This window comes from Musca domestica, unplaced genomic scaffold, assembly GCF_030504385.1.
Source record: "Musca domestica strain aabys unplaced genomic scaffold, Musca_domestica.polishedcontigs.V.1.1 16, whole genome shotgun sequence".
Lineage (NCBI taxonomy): Eukaryota > Metazoa > Arthropoda > Insecta > Diptera > Muscidae > Musca > Musca domestica.
In genome coordinates this window covers 1,905,498-1,924,782 of record NW_026712219.1, presented here as the reverse complement: position 1 = coordinate 1,924,782, position 19,285 = coordinate 1,905,498, and the positions used below count along the sequence as shown (strand labels likewise).

Below are 19,285 nucleotides of genomic sequence, written 5' to 3'. Positions count from 1 at the left end.
TTTTAAATTGTTCATACTCACCTAAAAATGTTTCAATTTTCTTTAACTGCGATACCGGATCGTCTATCAGCCGATCACCATTGACAACCAAAATCTGTTCTCTAGGGAAGACTTCCAGCCAACGATGCAAATGTAAGTGGTACATGGAGATGGTTAAGGGGCGATACGATTCGTTAACTGTGCCATTGGGAAAAATGGCCAACTCTTCAAAGGATCTGCTGGAAACGAGATACAAACAAAAAAATAAAATAAAAAACATATTAAATAACAACAATAGCTGGAGTACAAAATGCTTCCCATGCAAAAGAAAAAACATATTCTTTTGAAATAAAATTTCACGAACAAAATAAAATCTGGGAAATATGTTTTAATTCAGGAAATATTTTAACGCAAAACTACACAGGATATGTAAAACATCCTATCTTATATTCGTACCGAAATATAGTTTTATTATGGAAATGGACAAGTGTCCAAAAAAAAGTATAGTCATAAAAAAAGAAGCAGTTTCCACTCACTTTGACAATATTTGGGCCGCTGCAGCTGCCGCCGATGCTGGATTTGGTGTTGTCGTTTCATACTGGCGCATTGAGTGCAAATTTTTGTTATAGTTTGCCTTTAAACTGCCGGCACCTGAACCGTAAATATAACGTCCTCCACCACTGCCGGGGCCAATACCACCTGCACTGCCTCCTCCTCCGCCACCCCCACCTATCGAGTTGTCGTATATTTGTGATGAAGAGTAACCGGCATTTAATTTGTTATAGAGCATCGACGATGAGTGCGAGGACAATTTGCCCGCATTTCCAGTTGACGACGAGTGTTGTGGTTGTTGCTGCTGCTGTTGTTGTTGATGCGGCTGTTGGTTTTCATTGGCGTTGGCCAGTGGTAATGTGGCCGTTGCAGCATGACTACGTAATTGCGTATAATCAGAAATGGCTCTTGTCACCGGCTCTCGGACAATTAGCAAAAGTTTTATGCTAGCATTCATGGCTCGTACACGTTCTGGCACCTGGAGGACGTCAGATCGCCACAACATGAAACAGATAGGCAGAGAAAGAGAGTGGAAGAAAAAAGGAAAAAAAAACAAAGAACGACAACATCAGACAATGGAGCAATACAAATGGAAATTTAAACATAATTTATCCAATATTCGTTCGTAAAAGTACATTCACATATGTGTGTACTCACATCACACATACATACACATGTCTCACTCATTCGATGTCGTGTTCACAGGACATTCACACGAGCATCTGTAATAAAAAAATCACACACACACACATTCATACAAATCGTTTTAACTGCAGTCGTAAGCAGGATTGTAGCATAAGCTGCCATACCGTGATAATACAAACCGGTGGCAATAAATATATGGTGAAGAAGCTGAAAATGGAGGGGTGATAGAAGCTGAAAATGGTGGGATTTGGCGAAAAGCTTTAATGTTTTAAGTAACGAAATATGATTGTATTGGTGTTTGAACACTTTCTACTAGGCGCACATAGATGAAGAATATGCAAAGATCTTCTTGGTAGAGAAGACCTTTTAGGGAAGACCTTAAATCGGTCTACTTTATAGGGAACATAGCCCATAGATGGTATGGAAAGAAGTTCTTGCATAGGACCATAATATAATATTCTGTAGACTTTACACACTTTAAGGATCGTTTACATATATAGAGGGTAAGATGGAAACACAACAACCAATTTCAGACTGTTTTCATTTCTAAGCCACTCGTCCGACAGCTGATAAAATTATTCCAGTGACAGCTCATTACATTGTTTACAAGCATACAAAAGCAATTTGGTGAGGATTTTCCAGAAAAAAAAGTAATTCGTAATGGAATTCAAGCGTGATATTGTGATTTCTTTATATTTGGCTGGAGAACCACAAGTGGCTATCGTTAGAGCACCCTAGCATTTAAATGTGAATAAATCTTTTGTGTCTCGTATCATCGCTCTTTACCGTGATACTGGTAGCTTAGCCCAATGTCAAGGAAGTGGACGGAAGAAAACAGCAACATCGGCAGAAATGGTTCGAAAAGTAATGAATCGACTTGATCGAAATCCGCCTCGCAGTGATCGAAAAATGTCTCCTGGGACTCAATTCTTTTCCATAAAAATGTGAAATGAAAACTTTTATAAAGGAAAGAAATGTCAAATGTAAAATTTTATAAAGAAAATATTTTTGCATTTCATATTTTCATAGAACAAGAATCCAGCCCCAGAGCTGAACATGTCGCAATATTCCATTTGGCAAATATTGAAAAATGGGCTCGGGGTAAAGCCATTGAAATTCCAAACAAGTAAAAAAGCTGTAAGTTCGGCCGGGCCGAAATTTTAATATCCTCCACCATTTGGTACAAATTTGGCAATTTCCAAAAACAAAATAAATAAATAAATAAATAAATTCCGTTAAAACTTCTGTTAACATCTTAAAAATACCGAATGCTTATACGACGACGTGGACCTGCATAGGCAATTTTTGTCATAAGTTATTACAATATTTAAATGCGAAACTTGAAGAAAAATCTGTTTATAATGTAGCTAAAATCATCACAATACCGAATATAGGGAGTACCGTTATATGGGGCCTATACGAAGACGTGGACCTGCACAGACAATTTTCTGGCATGGACTGAAGTACTCATTTCAAACTTCACATGCGAGATTTGAAACAATCCCGATAAATAATGTCGCTAAAATCATCAAAATAATAAATATCGGGAGGTACCGATGGGGGCTACATGATAACTACATGACCTACATGGCCCATACAACTTAACCTGCCTACTGGCAAAATATTTTAGCCTTCTATCTCAATTTCTTCGATAGACGGACAGACAAACAGACAGACAGACTGACGGACATGGCTAAATCGGCTTAGACTTTTACGCTGATCAAGAAAATATATATATATATATATATATATATATATATATATATATATATATATATATATATATATATATATATATATATACCATCGCACTTAGCACGCGCCACCCAAGAATGGTTACAAAATGAGGTTCCTCGCTTCATTTTCAGCGCACAATTGATACTAATCCGTTGGACTATTGTGTCTGGAGTATTTTGGAAACCAAGGTTGGCAATAAAAAATACCAAAGTGTTGATCTCCTCAAGCAAACGCTTCGCCAGGAATGGGCCAATAAACCGCAGAGCAACATTCGGGCAGCGTGTAACGGTTTCATTGGCCGTTTTAAGGCTATAATTTGTGCCAAAGGTGACCAATTCGAACAAATCAAAACTTATTCTAAAATTTAATGCTATTTTCGATTTTTTTTTGCTTTGATTCGGTAAAATTAAAAAAAAAAACAGTAAAATACCCTACACCACTTTGCTAATTTTGTAGAGCTCCGCATATCTACTAAAAGCTTTTATGGGAGAATTCAATCATGCACGCTATGATAATAATTATAATTTTAAGTTCAAAGGACTAAATATGCCGAAGCATTTGTATCTTTTAAATTTGGACTTGTATTGACCATTTGGTGCACAATTAATTTAAAATCGGATAAAATATATATGGGAGGTATATCCAAATCGGAACCGATCCCGATAAAACTTGGCAAAGATATTTCTGAGCTGTATTTGATATATTTCCCTGAATATCGTGTTACGGAGTGCATATTACGGCTGTGGGTAACAAATACAACAAATCGGATGAACAATATATATGGGAACTATAGCTATATCTAAACCGATCTTCAGCAAATTTGACATACTAGCTTCTAGACTCCATTCGGTCGAAAGTGCAAAATTTCACCCAATTTGGGCAAATATTAGACGTTTGGTGCGCAATAAGAGCTAAATCGGACGAAGTTATATATGGGAGCTATATCCAAATCTGAATCGATCTCGATAAAATTTAGCAAATGTATTTATGAGCTGTATGTGATATATTGCCCCAAATATTGTCATTACAGAGTGCATATTACGGCTGCTGTGGACAAAAATAACAAATCGGATGAAAAATATATTTGGGAGCTATGGCTATATCTGAACCGATTTCGATCAAATTTGGCATATTTATTTTCAGGTCCAATCTGATCGCACGTGCAAAATTCCATACTTTTCGGACTGATATTACACGTTTGGTGCACAATAACAGGCAAATGGGACGAAGATGTATATGGGAGCTATATCTATATCTATATTTTGACCGATTATTTCTCCAATTTCAATTAGGTTCGTCCTTGGGCCAAACAAATGATTTGTGCAAAATTTCACCTGGGTAGGGCAATAAATGCGAACTGTACTTTGTTTACAAAAATACATGGACAGACGGACGGATGAACGGACCGACAGACGGACGGACGGACATGCATAAATCGACTCGGAATGTGATTCTATGCAGATCATCAAAAGCAACTATGGGTCTATCTCGTTTCCTTTTGCCTGTTACAAACAAATGCACAAAGACATAATACCCTGACCACCTTGTGGTGTAGGGTATAAAAATAATTAAAAATTTTGGCGTTTGTCTTTGTTGCAATTTTTTTTTATCTCAGCCTGTATATGCCCACTCATTGTGGTGTATGGTATGTATCCCTTTAAATATATGTATAGCTTTTTTCAATCTTCAACCATTTTATTTTTGTTAAGCGTTGCAATACCAACAGTATCTCTTCAAGTGGAAATCGCAAGTTTCCGTACCCAAAAAAAAGTGTCTACATGTATTTATGTAATTGTTCATGGCCATTGTGTGATGTCCCTTATGGCAATGACCATGCCCGCCCCATGGTAGCAAAGCCATTTAAGAATCGAAGTAAATGTATAATGACGGTCACTTTATTACTCTGTTTTGTTTGAGAGTGGAAGAGAGAAGGAGAAGTGGGCAAAAAAAAATACTGGATGCAGTTGGTGTGCTTATTTTTACAGCCTTTGTTATGGTTGGCCAACTGCAAACGGAATGTTTTTCTATGGCGAATGGGTGCCGGGCGCCTCTTTCTTATATGCATCCAACTATTGCATCGTAGCATAATTTTCAGGCTTTTGTCTGATAACAATTTTATGTCGCTCTGTATTAATGCCACCAGTCTAGCTATTGCCAACGAATATACTCCCACTAAATAATCACATCTAACATCTCACATCCGTTCTCATCCGCAACGAGTGCATAACTCTATGGGGGGTTTTGTGTCTACATTGGAATTGCTGCAATCCAAAGTGTTCAGTTGCAGCACTGCAATAGCCATGACCATTAAACCCAGCCATCTTCGCCAGCCTCTAGTCACCATTCACCACTGATCCTTTGGCCTGCTACAAATTGAAGCGAAAGTAATGCAATTAAGCATGTTTTTTCTCTGGCTGGTTGTAGTTGTTCTTTTTTTTGTTGCTCCTGTTATTCTGGTAATAAATAAATGGGGTTTGAAAGTTGAATAGGAATTTAATTAAATGTCCGTAGTTTAAATAATGGATGAGTTGCTCAGTGTTGTGTTTTTTTTATCTTGTTACTTTGCCAGAAAGAATGTATGTATGTGTGTATGTATGCATGTATGTATGTATGTATGTATGTATGTATGTATGTATGTATGTATGTATGTATGTATGTATGTATGTAATGGTGTTTGTGGCTAATGTTGTTCTCATTTTATGTGTTCCTTACTTTGTTAAAGTTAAACGAGGAACTCTCACGTATTGATAGCTTACACCAGAATTATTACAAAATATTCGTTGGGGGATTTGTGGCAAAACAATCTCAAAGGACCTGTAAAGGTCAGTATAAGCAATGATTTGGCTATATTTACTTTACTGCTAATAACGGATAGAAAGCTTATAGTATTATGGAGAATATTTTATAATCTTATGGAGAATCTTAGGTTTATAGAAGACTTAGACCTAGAGAGGTGCCTCAAGAAAACATGTGAACGGTTTTCTGTCTGTTGTCCGTTTAAGGTCACCTGCTAGTAAAAGAAATGCAAAAATATTTTATTCTCCAATAAGATCCGTAAAAGGTCTTATGTCTACAGAAAACGTGAGGATGGTCTTCTACTCGTAGAACACATCTATATTGATAACAGAGTAAACTAATTGACTGCCTGATGACTCATCAACACCCAGACTAAACGGCTGAAGCTAGAAACGTTGAAATTTTGGATGAGGATCACACTTAGTCCCAAGGAGTCAGATAAAGCTGGGTATTCGGAAATTCGTACGAGAACGGTACGAAAAGTATAACAAGTAAAACAGCAGTAAGTTCGGCCGGGCCGAAATTTGAATACCCTCCACCATTTGGAACAAATTAAAAAATTTTCAACAAAATTAAATCCATTAAAAATTCTTTTAAAATCTTTAAAATATCTAATATAGGAAAGTGCCGATATATGAGGGGATATACGATATTGTGGACCTATAAAGACAAATCTATGTCTGCGTGTAAAGTACTCACAAGGAACTCCTTGTATGGATTTTCAGATAATTCCATTGGAAAAAGTGGCTAAAATCATCGAAATACCGAATATAGGGGAGTACCGTTATATAGGGGATATACGATATTGTGGACAATATCGTCTCAGGGGTAAAGTGCTCACAAAGAACTTCGTGTGTGGATTTTCAGATAATACGATTGGTAAATGTGGCTAAAATCATCAAAATACCAAATATCTCGGGGTACCGTTATATGGGAGCTATACGTTATCGTTAACCTATATAGAGAATTCTCTGTCGGGAAGTAAAGTGCTCACAAAGAAACCCTTGTGTACAAAGAACCCCTTGTAAGCATTCCGTTGAAAAATATGGCTAAAAACATCAAAATACCGAATATCGGGGGTAACGTTATATGAGGGATATACGATATGGTGGACCTGTATAGACAATTCTCTCTCAGGGGGTAAAGTACTCGCAAGAAACTACTTGTGTGGATTTTCAGACAATTCCGATGAAAAATGTGGGTAAAATCATCAAAATACCGAATATCGGGGGGTACCGTTATTTGGGGGATGTACGATATCGTGGACGGATATAGACAATTCTTTTTGAGGGGGTAAAATACCCACAAGGGACTCCTTTTGTGGAATTTCAGACAATTCCATTGAAAAATATGGCTAAAATCATCAAAATACCGAATACCATGGGGGTACCGTTATATGGGGGCTATACGATATTGTGGTCGTATATAGATAATTCTCTGCCGAGGTATAAAGTACCCACGAGAAACTCCTTCTGTGGATTTTCAGACAATTCTGTTGAAAAATGTGGCTAACGTCATCAAAATACCGAATATCGGGGGTACCGTTATATGGGGGCTATACGGTATCGTGGACCGATATAGCCCATCTTCGAACTTGACCTGCCGGCAGACAAAAGAGAGATCTGTGCAAAATTTTAGCTTCCTATCTTAATTCGTTTAGACTGTAGCGTGATTACAACAGACGGATGGACAGGGCTAAATCGTCTTAGAATTTTACGCTTATCAAGAATATATATACTTTGTTGGGTCTAAAATGATTATTTCGATGAGTTACAAACGGAATGACGAACTTAATATACCCTCCATACTTTTTTTGGTGGAGGGTATAAAATGGTACTAAAAGTGGTATCCTTTGTGGAAGCAGTACAGCTAGGATTTGAATATAGGGTCACAGATGGAGTATTGATAGATGTAGCAAGAGGTAGAGGAAATTCGCACTATAAGTACATGAAATGTACTAAAAAGTACTACATTTAGTACGATTTCGTATTATGTTAATGGTTAGAGCTAATGACTTGAAATTTTGAATGGGAATCAAGATTGAGGAGTAGAGTCGATGTAGGGAGGTAGTTTGTACTAAGCGGTGCTAAGTTTAGTACAATTTGAATTTGCAGAACCGAATGGAGCTGGAATCATGGAATTTGCAAATTACCGTTACTAGCTGAGTGCAGGATTGGGATACGAAAAAATGTTCGAAATTTATTCGAAAATTGTACTTATATGCACGAAAAGTATTAAATAGTACTAAATTTGGTACACATACGATGTTTAGTACCATTTCATGTCAACGGTTAGAGCTAAAAACTTAATATTTAGTTTGGGAAACAAGGTTGAGGAATAGAGTCGATATAAAGAGATATTTTTATACTCATGTATACGAAAAGAAAAAAGAGTACTAAACGGTACTAAATTTAGTACAATTTAAATTTGGAGGAACATATGGAACTGGAATCCTGAAGTTAGAAATTAACATTACTGGCAGAGTGTTGGATTGGGATATGGAAAATGTTTTCGAAATGTATACATATGTGCTAGAAAAATACTAAATGGTACTAAATTTGATACAATTTCGATTTTGGTGAACCGATTGAGTTGGAATCCTGAAATTTGGAATTAAGATTACTGTTACATTGTAGGACTAAGATATGTATATAGATTTGGAAATTCTGAAATTTTGTGTACTAAAAGGTACTAAATTTGGTACAATTTAAATTTTAGGAGAATCAGTAGAGTTGAAATCCTGAAATATGGAAATAGGATTTCAATTGGATTCTTTGATTTAGGTAGTTATGTAAATGTGTCCCAAACAATTTGGTACAATTTGGATTTGAGTGAATCAATAGAATTGGTATAAATTGGAAATACACTGTCGGAGTGTAGGATTGTGTTATGTTGGAAGTTTTGGAAATTCGTACATATGTGTCCTAAATGGTGCTAAATTTGGTACAATTTAAATTTTGGGGAAATCTGAAATTTGGAGATGAGGTTAATATTGCATAATATGATATAGGTAATTTGTATTTATGTGTACTAAATGGTACTTATTTTCGTACAATCAGGATTTGAGTGAATCAATAGAGCTGGTTGCCTGGAAATCGGAAATAAGATAGAAATCGGATAAGAATAAGTAGAATTGGGATATGGGGGTAGTTTATATATATATATATATATATATATATATATATATATATATATATATATATATATATATATATATATATATATATATATATATATATATATATATATATATATATATATATATATATATATATATATATATATATATATATATATATATATATATATATATATATATATATATATATATATATATATAAACTACCCCCATATCCCAATTCTACTTATTCTTATCCGATTTCTATCTTATTTCCGATTTCCAGGCAACCAGCTCTATTGATTCACTCAAATCCTGATTGTACGAAAATAAGTACCATTTAGTACACATAAATACAAATTACCTATATCATATTATGCAATATTAACCTCATCTCCAAATTTCAGATTTCCCCAAAATTTAAATTGTACCAAATTTAGCACCATTTAGGACACATATGTACGAATTTCCAAAACTTCCAACATAACACAATCCTACACTCCGACAGTGTATTTCCAATTTATACCAATTCTATTGATTCACTCAAATCCAAATTGTACCAAATTGTTTGGGACACATTTACATAACTACCTAAATCAAAGAATCCAATTGAAATCCTATTTCCATATTTCAGGATTTCAACTCTACTGATTCTCCTAAATTTAAATTGTACCAAATTTAGTACCTTTTAGTACACAAAATTTCAGAATTTCCAAATCTATATACATATCTTAGTCCTACAATGTAACAGTAATCTTAATTCCAAATTTCAGGATTCCAACTCAATCGGTTCACCAAAATCGAAATTGTATCAAATTTAGTACCATTTAGTATTTTTCTAGCACATATGTATACATTTCGAAAACATTTTCCATATCCCAATCCAACACTCTGCCAGTAATGTTAATTTCTAACTTCAGGATTCCAGTTCCATATGTTCCTCCAAATTTAAATTGTACTAAATTTAGTACCGTTTAGTACTCTTTTTTTCTTTTCGTATACATGAGTATAAAAATATCTCTTTATATCGACTCTATTCCTCAACCTTGTTTCCCAAACTAAATATTAAGTTTTTAGCTCTAACCGTTGACATGAAATGGTACTAAACATCGTATGTGTACCAAATTTAGTACTATTTAATACTTTTCGTGCATATAAGTACAATTTTCGAATAAATTTCGAACATTTTTTCGTATCCCAATCCTGCACTCAGCTAGTAACGGTAATTTGCAAATTCCATGATTCCAGCTCCATTCGGTTCTGCAAATTCAAATTGTACTAAACTTAGCACCGCTTAGTACAAACTACCTCCCTACATCGACTCTACTCCTCAATCTTGATTCCCATTCAAAATTTCAAGTCATTAGCTCTAACCATTAACATAATACGAAATCGTACTAAATGTAGTACTTTTTAGTACATTTCATGTACTTATAGTGCGAATTTCCTCTACCTCTTGCTACATCTATCAATACTCCATCTGTGACCCTATATTCAAATCCTAGCTGTACTGCTTCCACAAAGGATACCACTTTTAGTACCATTTTATACCCTCCACCAAAAAAAGTATGGAGGGTATATTAAGTTCGTCATTCCGTTTGTAACTCATCGAAATAATCATTTTAGACCCAACAAAGTATATATATTCTTGATAAGCGTAAAATTCTAAGACGATTTAGCCCTGTCCATCCGTCTGTTGTAATCACGCTACAGTCTAAACGAATTAAGATAGGAAGCTAAAATTTTGCACAGATCTCTCTTTTGTCTGCCGGCATGTCAAGTTCGAAGATGGGCTATATCGGTCCACGATACCGTATAGCCCCCATATAACGGTACCCCCGATATTCGGTATTTTGATGACGTTAGCCACATTTTTCAACAGAATTGTCTGAAAATCCACAGAAGGAGTTTCTCGTGGGTACTTTATACCTCGGCAGAGAATTATCTATATACGACCACAATATCGTATAGCCCCCATATAACGGTACCCCCATGGTATTCGGTATTTTGATGATTTTAGCCATATTTTTCAATGGAATTGTCTGAAATTCCACAAAAGGAGTCCCTTGTGGGTATTTTACCCCCTCAAAAAGAATTGTCTATATCCGTCCACGATATCGTACATCCCCCAAATAACGGTACCCCCCGATATTCGGTATTTTGATGATTTTACCCACATTTTTCATCGGAATTGTCTGAAAATCCACACAAGTAGTTTCTTGCGAGTACTTTACCCCCTGAGAGAGAATTGTCTATACAGGTCCACCATATCGTATATCCCTCATATAACGTTACCCCCGATATTCGGTATTTTGATGTTTTTAGCCATATTTTTCAACGGAATGCTTACAAGGGGTTCTTTGTACACAAGGGTTTCTTTGTGAGCACTTTACTTCCCGACAGAGAATTCTCTATATAGGTTAACGATATATATATATATATATATATATATATATATATATATATATATATATATATATATATATATATATATATATATATATATATATATGTAAGTATGTACTAAAATGTACAAAATTTGGTACATATTGGATTTGGATAAATTGAGCGACCTGGAATCCTCAAATTTGGAATTAAGATTACTGTTGCAGGATAGGATTGGGTATTTAGAAAGTTTGTACTCATGTGTACTATATGGTACTAAATTTGGTACAATTTGGAATTGTGGCAAACCGATAGATCTAGAATTTGGAAATATGATATTGAGGTCACTGTTGGTTTCTAGGTCTTACATATGAAGACGCTGAAATTGTTTTGCAGAGAATAAATAAGTGCGGGTTCATTGTCTAATGGCTTTACTAATATCCTCCTCGGTAAACTGCAAAATGAAAGATTTTGAAGTCTTTTCAAAGTAAAAGTTTTCCCATTTTTCTCTTCGAAAAAGGGAAAAACCGGAATAATATATAAGTCCGAAAATTTAGTACGATGTATGGAGTTTTGACTAACAAGTAAAAAAGAAGCTAAGTTCGGGCAGGCCCAACTTACAAAAAAAAAAAAAAAAACAAGTTAGAAAAGCTATAAGTTCTGCCAGGCCGAACATTGAATACCCTCCACCATTTGGTACAAATTTAAAAATTGTCAAAAAAAAATATCCGTTAAAAATTCTGTTAAAATCTAAAAAATACCGAATGTAGTCGTATATTAGGGTCTATACGACGACGTGGACCTGCATAGGCAAAATTGGCACAAGCTTTACAATATTCAAATGCGAAATTTGGAAAAAAAATCTTTCTAGATGTACCATGGCGGTTATAAAACCTGGACCTGCACCGACAATTTTCTGTCTTAGGCTATTGAATTAATTACGAACTTCAAATACAAAATTTGAAATAGTTCCACTAAATAATGTCGCTAAAATCATCAAAATATCGAATACCGAGGGGGGGCGTTATATGGGGCTATACGTGGACCTACATGTCCCATTTTCAATACCAAAAGTCCTGCAGACATAATACACATTTTAGTAAAATTTTATCAACCTACTTCATTTCGTTCGGAATCTAGAATGATTTCCACAGACGGACATACGTAAGGTCATTGATAAATCGACATAGAATTTTATGCTGATTTAGAATATATATGCTTTGTGGAGTCTTAAATGTATATTTCGAGGTGTTGCAAACGAAATGACAAACTTAATATAACCTCCATACTATGGTGGAGGGTATAAAAACAACTATAGGGAGGTGGCTTTATATGTGAGTTATATAAAGTCGTGGATCTGCATAAACAATTTTCCCGCATAGCTTGTAGTACACATTACGAACGTCAACTGCAAAATTTGAAACAATTCCGCTAAATAATGTCGCTAAAATCATGGGGACTATACGACATCGTGAACCCATATAGACAATTCTCTACCAGGGGCAAAGCTCTCAGAAGGATCACCATGTGTAGATTTTCAGACAATTTCATTGATAAATGTGGCTGAAATGATCAAAATACCAAATATCTGGAGGTACCGATATATGGAGGATATACCATAACGCGGATCGCATCTTCAAATTTATCCTGCCTTCAGATAAAAACGTCAGATACGAACGTCAACTGCAAAATTTGAAACAATTCCGCTAAATAATGTCGCTAAAATCATGGTGGCTATACGATATCGTGAACCCATATAGACAATTCTCTACCAGGGGCAAAGCTCTCAGAAGGAACTCCATGTGTGGATTTTCAGACAATTTCATTGATAAATGTGGCTGAAATGATCAAAATACCAAATATCTGGAGGTACCGATATATAGAGGATATACCATAACGCGGATCGCATCTTCAAATGTATCCTGCCTTCAGAAAAAAGACTTACTAAAATAAGTTTCCCATCTTAATTCGTTTTAACTCTAGCATGATTTCAACAGACGGTCGGACAGATCTACATTTTATTGTTATTGTTATTTTATATTTTTTGCTTGAATTTAGGTCATATTGACTAACCATTATCTGATTAGTGCTGGTTTTTGCTACGAATTGTTCGCAGCTGCATAGGGAATAAAATATTGTAATTAATTTACATGCATCATCAACGTCACAGAACTTCGTCGATGGTCATCAAATTTCAATTTGCTAAAATCATAAAAAACGCTAGGTACACATACAGGGTGAGATACAAAAAAAACTGCAACTATGTCAAACGCAAAATTTTTTAACATTTTTATACCCTCCACCCTAGTATGGAGGGTATATGAAGTTTGTCATTCCGCTTGTAACACCTCGAAATATATATTTTAGACACCACAAAATATATACTTGATCAGCATAAAATTCTACGATTAAGAGATGTCCGTCCGTCTGCGGATAGACCGTCTGTGGAAATCACTCTAGCCATTGAAGGAATTGAAGTAGATTGAAAAAAAAAAAAATATTCAAATGTATATTATATCTGCAGGACTTTTGATATTGCAAATAGGCTATATAGGTCCACGTTTTGGTATAGCCCCCATATAACGGTACCTCCCGATATTCGGTATTTTGATGATTTTAGCGAAAATATTCATCAGAATTCTTTCAAATTTGGTATTTAATGTTAGTAATGGGTGCTACAGCCTATGACAAAAAAATTGTCTTTGCAGGTCCAGGTCTTTGTATAGCCCCCATATAACGGCACCTCCCGATATTCCGTATTTTGATGATTTCAGCGACATTATTCACCGGAATTGTTTCAAGCTTCGTAATAGATGTTCGTAATGGTCGCTACAGCATAGGAAATTGTCTGTGCAGGTCAACGTACTCGTATAGCCCCAAAATAATGGTACCTCCCTATATTCGGTATTTTGATGATTTTAGCGAAATTATTCACCGAAATTGTTTTAAATTTGGTATTTGAAGTTCGCAATAAATGCTACAGCCTAAGACAAAAAATTGTCTGTGCAGGTCCAGGTCACAGATTTTTTTTTTTAAGTTTCGAATATGAATATTGTAATGGCTTATGACAAAAGTTACCTATGTAGGTCTATGTCGTCGTGTTTACCCTAATATAATAGCTACATTCGGTACTTCTAAGATTTAAACAGATTTTTTAACGGATTTTATTGTTATTGTGGATTGCCAAATTGGTTCCAAATGGTGGAGGTATTCAAAGTTCGGCCTGGCCGTAAGTACTTACGATTACTTACGTTTACTTGTTTTTTAAATTTTATTGAATGAAAGAAAAATAATATCGCAAATAGCATTAATTATCAGAATAAGTTCAGATTTGCTCGAAATGGTCACCTTTGGCACGAATTGTGGCCTTCGAACGGCCAATGAATTCGTCACACGCTGCCCATTCCCGGTTGCTTGAGGTGATGGACACATTGGTATTTTTTTGTTTTTAATGCCAACCTTGCTTTCCAAAATACTTCAGACACAATAGTCCAATAGTCCGACTGGTATCCGGAGATTTTGGGGGCCATTTTGTGCTGGATATGAAGCAAGGAATCTCATTTTGTAACCATTCTTGGTTGGCGCGTAGTGAGTGCGATGGTGCTGAGTCCTGTTGGAATGTCCAAGGTCTTCGGTCAAAATATTTGCGCGCCAAAGGCTTTAATACACCCTCCACATACCTACTTTTCCAGTCAAATGTAACGAAATCAAACAGCGCTTGAATTCAACCACAAAAAAAAAAAAAATTCTCGGGAAAAATCTCACCAAACTGCTTTTGTACGCTTGTAAACAACATAATGAGTTGTCGCTGGAATAATTATAACAGCTGTCGGAGGAGTGGCTTAGAAATGACAACAGTCTGACGTTAGTTGAAGGTTTTTCCATCTCACCCTGTATAAACATAAACACATACACAAATATGGCATATATTTTCTATGTATATATTTGATTCCTGTCATAAAAAACTGCTCTCAGTTTGTGTAACAACCATCAAAACAACATTTATTTTACAAAAAAAAAAAAAAAAAAAAAAAACAGCTTAATATCCAATCATATATGTATATATACAAAAATGTAATTGCAGCAACACTCTACATAAAATAATATCTAAAAAAGAAAAACAAATTAAAACCAATTTTTTTCTCTTCGCCGGCAGCTGAGAACAGCTAAAAAGTTAATAAAAATGGTTTTCAACCAAACAAACGGAAAAATAATTGTAACGATAATAACATTGAAATAGGAAAGAATACAAAATAACTAAATATCGGTTCAAGTAGTGTAGATGTGCAAAAAAAAAAAAAAAAAACAAGAAAAAAAACTATTGGCTTGCCCTGCTTAATATACACCGAATTTGTTATTTTCCGCCAACATAATCCTGTTGATTTTTTCCCTGCCATTTCAGCAATTACGGAGTGAAAATATTTGTTTGTATTAACTTGAGTGGATGTAACGGACGAAGCCTAGCCGGGTCATTGGGAAACTATAGAGTTTCATTGTTGCGTTTTATTTTTTTTTGGTTTGTTTATAACATCAACAGCAATAATAATAAATTTAATGAATTTTATTTTCTATTTAACATTGGCCAAGGTAAATAAAATCGTAAGTTGGCTGCGAAGTGTAGTTCATAAAAAGTATAAATAACAAAAAAATGAACTGCCGAAATTAAATTAAGTTAAATATTAAGTTCTTGTTTATGGCACTATTATTAAGTAACATAGGTTAAGCTGAATTGCTAAGTATTTCATGTGTTTAAATATTATATTGATAACCTTGATCAGAGCATGAGCCTTCACACAGCAATTTGAAGTAACCACAACCAGGGGAAAACAAATCCGTCTGAATTCGTGTAAATTTCTGGAGGTGTCATTACATGAAAGATATACTAAATATAGAAAAATTGTTTCCGGAGGCATAACTAGTTGTTATAAGATTCCAGTAACCAATTTCAAAAAAAAAGTGGATCAAATCTCTACTATCATGGAAGACAGCAAGGTCTTCTCGTGGAAGGTCACTTGGACTACTCATAAAAGCACAAGGTCTTATTATAGCAGACCAATAGGTCTTCTTATACATGACCAATAGGACTTCTGTTAGACGACCATTAGGTCATCTCATAGAAGACCATTAGGTCATCTCATAGAAGACCATTAGGTCTTCTCATAGAAGACCATTAGGGCTTCTCATAGAAGACCATTAGGGCTTCTCATAGAAGACCATTAGGTCTTCTCATAGAAGACAATTACGTGTTCTCAAAGAAAACGATTAGGTCTTCTCATAGAAGACTATTAGGTCTTCTCATAGAAGACTATTAGGTCTTCGCATAGAAGACCATTAGGTCTTCGCATAGAAGACCATTTGGTCTTCTCATAGAAGACCTTTAGGTCTTCTCATAGAAGACCATTAGGTCTTCTCATAAAAGACCATTAGGTCTTTTCATAGAAGATCATTAGGTCTTCTCATAGAAGATCATTAGTTCTTCTCATAGAAGACCATTAGGTGTGCTCATAGAAGACCATTAGGTCTTCTAATAGAAGAAGGTCTTCTCATAGAAGACCATTAGGTCTTCGCATAGAAGACCATTAGGTCTTCTCATAGAAGATCATTAGGTCTTCTCATAGAAGACCATTAGGTCTTCTCATAGACGACCATTAGGTCTTCTCATAGAAGACCATCCGATCTTCTCATAGAAGACCATCCGATCTTCTCATAGAACATCATTAGGTCTTCTCATAGAAGACAATTAGGTATTCTCATAGAAGACCATTAGGTCTTCTCATACAAGACAATAAGGTCTTGTCATAGAAGACCATTAGGTCTTCTCATAGAAGACCATTAGGTCTTCTGACAGAAGACAATTAGGTCTTCTCATAGAAGACCATTAGGTCTTCTCATAGAAGACCATTAGGTCTTCTGACAGAAGACAATTAGGTCTTCTCATAGAAGACCATTAGGTCTTCTCATAGAAGACCATTAGGTCTTCTCATAGAAGACCATTAGGTCTTTTCATAGAAGACCATTAGGTCTTTTCATAGAAGACCATTAGGTCTTCTCATAAAAGACCATTAGGTCTTCTGACAGAAGACAATTAGGTCTTCTCATAGAAGACCATTAGGTCTTCTCATAGAAGACCATTAGGTCTTCTCATAGAAGACAATAAGGTCTTGTCATAGAAGACCATTAGGTCTTCTCATAGAAGACCATTAGGTCTTCTGACAGAAGACAATTAGGTCTTCTCATAGAAGACCATTAGGTCTTCTCATAGAAGACCATTAGGTCTTCTCATAGAAGACCATTAGGTCTTCTCATAGAAGATCATTAGGTTTTCTCATAGAAGACCATTAGGCCTTCTAATAGAAGACCATTAGGTCTTCTCATTAGGTCTTTTCATAGAAGACCATTAGGTCTTCTTATAGAAGACCATTAGGTCTTCTCATAGAAGACCATTAGGTCTTCTCATAGAAGACCATTAGGTCTTCTCATAGAAGACCATTAGGTCTTCTCATAGAAGACCATTAGGTCTTCTCATAGAAGAGCATTAGGTCTTGTCATAGTTCTTCCCATAGAAGAACATTAGGTCTTCCCATAGAAGAACATTAGGTCTTCCCATAGAAGACCATTAGTTCTTCTCATAGAAGACCATTAGTTCTTCTCATAGAAGACCATTAGGTCTTCTCATAGAGGACCAATTGGTCTTCTCATAGAAGACCATTAGGTCTTCTCATAGAAGATCATTAGGTCTTCTCATAGAAGACCATTAGGTCTTCTCATAGAAGATCATTAGGTCTTCTGACAGAAGACAATTAGGTCTTCTCTTAGAAGACCATTAGGTCTTCACATAGAAGACCATTAAGTCTTCTCATAGAAGATCGATAGGTCTTCTTACAGAAGACCATTAGCACATCTTAGAGAATACCATCAGGTTATCTTATGGAAGACCTTGGGTTCTCCTTATATAGGATGTCAAGGTCATCCCATTGAAGACTATAATATCCTCGCATAGACTTTCCAATAGAAGACCAATAAATGTGTTTTTTTTTTTTTTCAGAAGACCAAAATATTCCTCCCATAGGGTCTTCCAATAACAGCTCAAAGCTTTGTTATTTACGTTACTTTGCCTTTAAACCAAATAAATTGAAAGCAAACGTTTTATGATTCCAGCTTTATTGTTATGCTCTCACCAATGCGAGAGTAAGAGTGCCAATAACCGGACATCCGTTGGTGGCTTTTGCTCTAGTTTTTTGTGCCCTTTGTTGTATTACATTTTTTTGGTGGATTTACTTTGTTTATAAAATAAAAGAAAATTGTAATTTTTTCACAAAATGTATGTTTGTGGTTGGGCGCCAGAAGGGAACTGTTGCCAAAAACCATTTTGGCATCTGAACAATTTCAATTGAACTGATTGTTATAAACTTTTAGCACCCCACATAAAATTGTTAATTAATTGTGCAGTTTGTTTATGGACATAATTGTCGCTTAAATTATTATAATTTCCCAAATTGGAAGAGGATATTTGGAAAATACAAATAAATAGGATTACCTACAATTAAAAGCATACCTAATGGCGGTGGTTCAAAAGGGATATTGAGCTTTTAGTAATTTAATGAGGGTGGTATTAGTGAATATTAAAATGAAGTTATTAGCGATATTGGTTTTAGAAAAAATGTATTTAAAAAGGTAGCAGGAAACTTTGTGGGAATGGGTATGCCATCCACTTCAGCTACAAATATTTTTTAATTGAATATATAAAAATTATCAATTTGTTGGTCGACAGCTGTGAATTCCAGCCTATATGCTAAGTCATTCTATAAGGGCCAAAATGATTTCCAATGGAAAACCAAAGTCGTTCTTATTCCACGCGCCCTCCGAGAAAACTTAAATGCCCTATTTTACCAGATCTGGTAGTATTCTAAAACTGATTCTTTTGAAGGTTATGTTTCCTTCAATGGCTAGAAAGTTATTTTCCCGTCTTCCAAAGAGAGAAGAACTTTTAAAGACTTTCTTTACTATTGAGAACTCTTTTTACTCTTTTATAGATACAAGACCTCTCAATTGCCTTGAACAGATGGAAAATCT

The 19,285-nt window shown here is 35.2% G+C and overlaps 1 pseudogene; it reads right to left on the bottom strand.

The window, feature by feature from the left end:
* The window catches only part of LOC131801370 (uncharacterized), a 204,773-nt pseudogene that overhangs the window by 4,205 nt on the left and 181,283 nt on the right, over positions 1 to 19,285 (bottom strand).